The following is a 6,725-nucleotide window of genomic DNA, read 5'->3' as shown; positions in this document are numbered from 1 at the left end:
TAATAAATTGGCAGCCTTATTTGAAGCCCCAATATTTTTTGGAAAATGTGGTGTGTGAGAACTGTAAATCTTTGATCACAAATCTAGTCCAACCCCCTTGTATCAGGCAGTGTATCACCACTAGATCCAAGGTCGCTTCTGTCCTTAAAAGGTTTTGTATTCCTACGTTTGCCACTGAAGTATCACATAGTGAATAAAGTATCAGAAAGATACTGGTTTAGCTGGGATATGGGGTGAAAGACAAACTAGAAAAAGAAAGAAGCATATGGCAGAACATGAAGAAACAAACTGGTTTGTAATCAATGCCTCATCCTGTTTTTGTTATGGTAATTTCAAGTTACCATAATACCCTGATAGAATAGGCAGTAACTCTTCTACTATCTATATAATAAAAGCCTAAGAGACCATTCCAGTGGAATGACCAGAACGACCAGTTGCTATGATACGCACTGACCACCAGGGGGAAGATGCTTAACCCAGGAGCTGGCCCCTGGTGGTCAGTGGGCTCTCACGGGGGAGTGCCAATCAGCCAGAAGCCAGGCTCATGGCTGGTGAGTGCAGCGGCAGTGGCAGGAGCCTCTCCCACCTCCGTGGCAGTGCTAAGGAGCAGTGAGCAGGCAGGCGATAAGGAGCGAGGGGTCCCAGACTGCAAGAGAGATGTCCACCTGCCAGCTTAGGACCACTCTCCGAAAGGGCTCCCAGACTGAAGGACACCCCCCCAGGGCATGAATTTCGTGCACTGGGTCTCAAGTATATTTATATTCATTTGTGGCTTAATTGAAATTTTTATCATGAGGAAAAAGGCACAGGCACTCAATTTCTGTGAGGTAGGCATATTGTACAAAAGAAGCTAAGATTAGTTAAGTGACTTGTCCAAGACAACTTGGTTCATATGGAATTGAGCCAGGAATAATCTTAGAACTTTATTCCAGATCTCATAATCCTACCCTGAGTCTACAATTTGTATCTTGTGTCCACCTAAACTCACTTTCTGGGTATGAACCATCAGCTAGTCAATGACATTGTGGTATATACCATTTGTGCCCCAAATGCTCAGCATCACCACTCTAAGTGCCAGTTCCAAGAAGCACTAGGCTCCAGAACCCAGAAGGATTACAAGGTTACTGAGAATATAACGGACTCGGCCTTCTGGCTACTCACTGATGTGATTTGTAAGGGATAAGTGCCCCAACAGTTCTATCAGCTGTTGTATCAGCTGTTGCTACTACTTCTAGCCAGAGGAGTGAACTGGTATATGAAAAAGCTCACCCAACCATCATAGCCATCACCATGTATTTTATAAAATTTTCAATGATCCTCATAGAGATTATTTGATTTACGTATTATCTAGGTTAAATGTGTTATCCTAGTTATCACCTTTCACTATTCAATCAAGGGCCAATCTGATAATCCAAACAGATTTTAAAATCAGCCTAACCCAAGCATAATTATAAAGATAGAGCAAATAATACTAACCAACAATAACACATAATATACTGTAAAGCTAAAACCAAATGCCTTTGAGATTCCTGCTGATTGGAACTGTCACTGTCTGGGATTCCTGCTATTTTGGATTCTGGCTCTTTGGGATAATCCCTATCTCTATACCCCTTTACATGGGCAGGAATGATGGGATTTGTTTGTTTGTTTGTTTGTTTGTTTGTTTGTTTGATTGTTTTAAAAGTAGGTGGCAAAAAAATGCCTTCTGGATCCTGGTTAGGTTGGTGGTTAGCAACTTCCAGCACCTTAACTCAGCACAACACTAGGAAGAACTACATATTAGTCACTTAGATGTGGCCTAGCCAAAAACTGATTTCATTTATAATAAATACCCTTTGGAAAAAAAATCCCAGTATTTCTATCTAAACAGTCACATCACAATACAGATCTCAAATGTGTCCTATCAATAAATGTTTATCTCTCAGACCTTGGTAAAGTAAAACAGGGCTCAAGGGCTTTGGGTAAAATAGTCAGCTTCGAAGACTCACATGGAAAAAAAGTTAATATGGTGGTAATGAGCCACTTAAATGTCTGTCTGCCTATGTTACAATAACATGCCCTTTTTATTCCTTCAAACAGCTCCCAAAGGACACTTTGGACAGCTGCATTTTGTGGGTACTTCTCGTACTCCCCATACCTGCCCACAGAAAGCAAATCACTCTTCTCTCTCTCCAAAACTTTGATTTTTATCATTATGGGGTTTCCCCTTTATTTAAGTGTTCCTTTTTGTTTTTCTTCCTTTTGTGCTTTTTATCCTTTGAGATTTTTTTTTCTCTTTTGTAGTGCTCAGGTATTTCCTCTTTATTATTTTAGTTGCTGCTGCTGCTGCTGCTGCTGATGATGATGTTGTTCACTTTCCTTCTTTTTCCCATTTTTCCTTTTTTCTATTATATTTGGGGGTGATTTCCTTTTCTGTTGGGTAATTTGTTTTACTTTTTGGTTTTTCTTTTTTGCTTGGTTGTTTTACGTTTTCTTGGGGATTTTCTGTGTTTGGTTTCCTTCTTTTATGGGGGGTATTTTTTTTAATTTTCAAGGTTTTCTCTTTGTTCTCTTATTTTATTTGTTTTTTTTTTATTTTCCATACACTTTCTTTCTTTGGATTTTGGATTTTATGTTATTTTCTTTTTGTTTTGGTGCTTGTGGAAAGGTTTTTGATTTTTTTTTAGAATTTAGGGATTTTCTTTTTCTTTTGAAGATTTTTTTCTATATAGTTTCTTTAATTTCAAAAAATATTTTATCTCTTCTTTCCTATGTAAATGCATTACTTTTTCCACTTTCTGCCTCTTTTCTTCTTTTAAAATTTTAGAATTTTTTTTTACTTTGGAATCATTTTAGATTTACAGAAAACTTGCAAAGATAGTACAAAAGGTTCTCATATACCCCTCTGTGTTGTTGTTTTTTTTAAACTGTTAAGAAAATTTTTGTGGTTTTATTGTATCACGAGGCATTGAAACATCTGAACAAATCAATATCTGGATGGTGAGGCAGCTCTTTCTCCTTCACTTCTTTGGGTTACTAGAGCAACTTGTCAGTAGATTAAAAAAATAGACAACCTTTTGCATTACTTAAGTCTTTCCAAGGCATGCACTGGTACAACACAAACCTCTCCTGTCAGATGTAACTAGTCTAGCATCCAAACATTATGCACAATACCTAGGTAGCAGCAGCACACTGCACCCACTCCCACCTTGGTCCTGCTAATTTGTGTATGCTATTTGGAGCATCTGGAGGAGTGTGAATAGTATCTGGAAGAAGATGGAGAAGGAAATAGCATGAGTGCCTGACTGGGAGGAGGTCAGCGGAAGCTGTGTAGGGCAAGCCTGAACATGTCATTGGTGCAAACCCAAACATCTCTGATGTTCTTCAATAGGAACATCTGATGGAACCCCATGATGGGGTCTTCATCAGCCTTAAGCTGGCCCACAGCCATGCTGAGGATGCAGCTGTCTGGCGTGGACTGATGGTCCTGTGCCGTGATGCTGTGCTGGATTTTCTGGAATGGAAGGCTAGACAACTTCTCCACAACGGCAGCTTTACCCTGAATTGCTGTCCTTTCCACTTAAGGCGTGATGTGTCCATTTAAACTGTGCCTAGTTGGGTTCTGTCATTATCAAATAATTGGTAGTAATGTTGAATAAAGCTGGATCCAGTCTGCTCCCAAATTGGCTTGTCTCCCATTCTGGAGCATCCCCCAGCCTCGTTGAAACCCGAGGGGCTGGCACCATGGCAGCAGCAGAGGCGGCAACCAAGCACGGTCTTTTTTTTTTTCTATTTTAAGGACAGCAGCTGGTTTCAGTTTAATGATATATTAGTTAGCTTTGCTGTAATAACAAACAACCCTCGAATCTCCATGCCATTACCACAACAAGCATTTATTCCTCATTCATGTTACAATAGGTGGCTGCAGGGCAGCTGCTACAGCTCTGCTCCACATGTCTTCCCATTCTGGTACCGAGGCTGAAGGAATAGCCCCAACCTGGGAAATATGTTCTCATGGCAGAGGGAAAAGAACATGAACCTTCCACACCATGGCTCTTCAGGAGAATACACTCCTCCCTGGGGGAAGGAGTGGGCACTGCAAGAAGTCACATGGCTACAGGTAAGGACATATGAAACCCTCTAGATACAACTTTATGACAATGACTCAACGTGCCAAAAGGTTTTTCAGTTTAAAAGGCACAAAATCCTAAAATGTGAAAAACTGGAGAAGAATGCAGAGTCCACTGTCCAAGTGTATCATAGTCCTCCATATTGCAAAGATCAGGAAAATTGGCAAACCTTTTAGGGGTTCTGGAGGATCCCAGATTGTAGGTGTTTACAGATACAGAAACAGGACCCAGTTTTCTTGGCCCCATCTTACCCAAAGGCATCTTCAGTATTCACACAGAGCAACCCTCCAGCTCATGAAATAACTGAAGGCTAACCTCAGCTTTAGTCCCTTAAAATTACATGCATTGTTTGTATGTATGCAGTGTGAGGGGTAGCTTCTCCAAAGCCTCTAACTCCACAAAGGTTCAGAACCAGGTCACTAGATCCTGAGTCAGTCCAGTGAGTTCCTTGGGTCAGTTGCTGTGGTAACTGCAATAGATGGTCCCTTCAGAGATGGAGGCTGGTAGTTAACACAGCTCAGAGTCCAAGGATGTTATGACCAAGGCACAGAGTTTTGTATCAAGAGAGGAGAGTGAAGACTAGCTGAGGCTCAGCACTTTGACCAGAGAGGCTGCAGCTACGATAAGTCAGCAGCTCTTCTCCACTTACAATGTGAGGAAGGACTGTGTCCAGGGTGACAGAAAGAAAGTGTTGGAGTCTAGGAGTATGTCCAGCTGATTCAAGTATGCTATATTCCAGGCAGAGGGTTATCTGGGAGGAGATCCAGGTGGCCTGGCTCTGCAGCCTGGCTCAGTCACTTTACCTGGTGCACCTTTCTCCCCCGGAGATAATTTCTACAAAAAGGAAAGGATCCCACACAAAAATGCTGGTGTCAGGGTTTTTACAAAGTATCTGGGATGCTGTTGCACCTGCAGCAGAGTGCTCTTAGGAGGCACCCAGTACAGTTCTGCCCTGTCCTCATCCTCAAAGTAGACCTCTAAATTATCAGGCCATTTTTCCCTGTAATAATATCTTACATTAGTATGGTACATTTCTTAAAATTAATAAACCTATTCTAATATGTTATTGCTAGCTAAAGTCCATACTTTATTTAGACTTCCTTAGTTTTTACATAATATCCTTTTTCTGTTCCAGGACCATCCAGGATGTCATATTACATTTAGTTGTCATGTTTTCTTAGGCTTCTTTTGCCTCTGGCAGTTTCTCAAATTTTCCTTGTTTTTGATGACCTTGATTATTTAGAGGTAGTGGTCAGGTATTTCATAGAATGTTCCTAAATGGGGATTGTTTGATGGTTTTCTCATGATTACACTGGGGCAATGTGTTTTGGAGAGTGAGACAACAGAGAGGAAGTGCTCTTCTCATCACATCAGAAAGGGGTACATACCATCAACAGGACTTATCACTAGTGATGTTTACCTTTATCACCTGGCCAAGGTGTGTTTGCCAAGTTTATCCACAATGAAGTTACTTTTTCCTCTGATCTATACTGTGCTTTTTGGAATCAAGTCTTTAACCCAGTCTACACTTAGAATTATAGAGATTAAGCTCCACCTCCTGGGAGGGCAGGTACACAAACAAATGACTCAAAATTCAGTATCATGTTATTTATTTTGTTAGCATAATTGTTCTAGCTTTGCCCATTGGAATTTTTTGTTTGTTTGTTTGTTTTTCAGGTTTGCTCTTGTGTTTCCTTGACATGCTCCATTCTTTTTATTTTTTCACAAGTTTAACTTTTTAAAATTATCTCCTCCTCTTTTTCCTTTGCATTTGCTTGTTTCCTTTTTCATTTTTATTTTCCTTCTATTCTTATATTCCTTTACCTCTTTGTTCTCCTCTGTTAGCTTTCAATATTTTCTCCTTTTTTCTTTTTCCTTTTCACTTATGTATTCAAAATAATTTTCTCCTTTTCCAACATTATTTTTAATCTTTTTTATTTTTATATAAAATTTTCTTTATTAAAATTTTAAATACATTCTACATGATGATGAGTTTATTGTAATTAGTAAAACAATGAAAAGATACAAAAAGAAGAAAAATATACCCTGTTCCCGCTCTCTCAGCTTCACTACCAATATGTTTGATCCTCTACTGGTTTCCTAACACCCTTATCTAGTTTGTGCTTCCACACAGGAATTATCAAAGGACTCTTTGTGGTAACTTCAGAGGGCCTGCTAGCTTCCTTGACAACTCTATTCCTCCAAAAGTCATAGTCATTAAACTGAAGATTGGATTGGCTGGAATGCCAAAGCAGTAATCAGACATTTAATGCCTTTCTTTAAAATTACTTTAGCTGACTATGACTAGGGGAGAAGTATTCTACAAAGTATTTCTCCAAGATCTTTTAGCTTGCTCCTAACATCAGGACAGTATGTATATGCATACATTCCCAAACTCTCTCATGGAGCTATTGGAATTCAGGAGTAAGACATGAGTGGGAGCTTAGGAAACTTGGGGAGAAAGGATTTGCCAGAAATGAGATATTCATGCAGATAGAAGGCACCAGGAAGACACCAGAAGCCTTATAATTCAAAATCAAGAGCAGAGATGGCTTATTTGAAGGCACCATTCTGTCTTCACTCTTTCATCTTATTTCCCTTCTGTCCACATATATT

The 6,725-nt window shown here is 39.7% G+C and overlaps 1 pseudogene; it reads right to left on the bottom strand.

The window, feature by feature from the left end:
• Positions 1-3,229: 3,229 nt before the first annotated feature.
• On the bottom strand, positions 3,230-3,741 carry LOC102251744 (annotated as a pseudogene).
• Positions 3,742-6,725: the final 2,984 nt, after the last annotated feature.

Source organism: Myotis brandtii, unplaced genomic scaffold, assembly GCF_000412655.1.
Source record: "Myotis brandtii unplaced genomic scaffold, ASM41265v1 scaffold509, whole genome shotgun sequence".
Taxonomy (NCBI): Eukaryota; Metazoa; Chordata; class Mammalia; order Chiroptera; family Vespertilionidae; genus Myotis; species Myotis brandtii.
The sequence above is the reverse complement of the archived record's forward strand: the minus strand, read 5'-3'. Positions and strand labels throughout refer to the sequence as shown.